This window comes from Atta cephalotes, assembly GCF_000143395.1.
Source record: "Atta cephalotes unplaced genomic scaffold scaffold00002, whole genome shotgun sequence".
Taxonomy (NCBI): domain Eukaryota; kingdom Metazoa; phylum Arthropoda; class Insecta; order Hymenoptera; family Formicidae; genus Atta; species Atta cephalotes.
In genome coordinates, this window is record NW_012130066.1 from 3,485,660 (window position 1) to 3,486,056 (window position 397).

Sequence of the window (397 nt, forward strand, 5' to 3'; positions counted from 1 at the left end):
ACACACACACACACACACACACACACACACACACACACACACACACACACACACACACACACACATGAAATAATAAAGAATTACTTCATTTATGCATTTATAGAAATTTTCAGTGTTGTCTACATATACTAAGGTATATTTTTCTAATATTTGTATATATTGAAAATAATTTAAATATATATAATGGCAAATAAAAATGTATGCGGTATTTACATTACTATATTTTATGATTAATGAAAATAAAGACGAATATAAAGTTACAATAAATAATTTGTATTGCCCTTCTTTGTAAATAATAATTCTTTTCTAATTTATTTTAATAATAACGAAAATTGTTAGAATACACTATATATAAATTTCTCAATATTTGATATAGATAAAGATAAATTAAACTAGT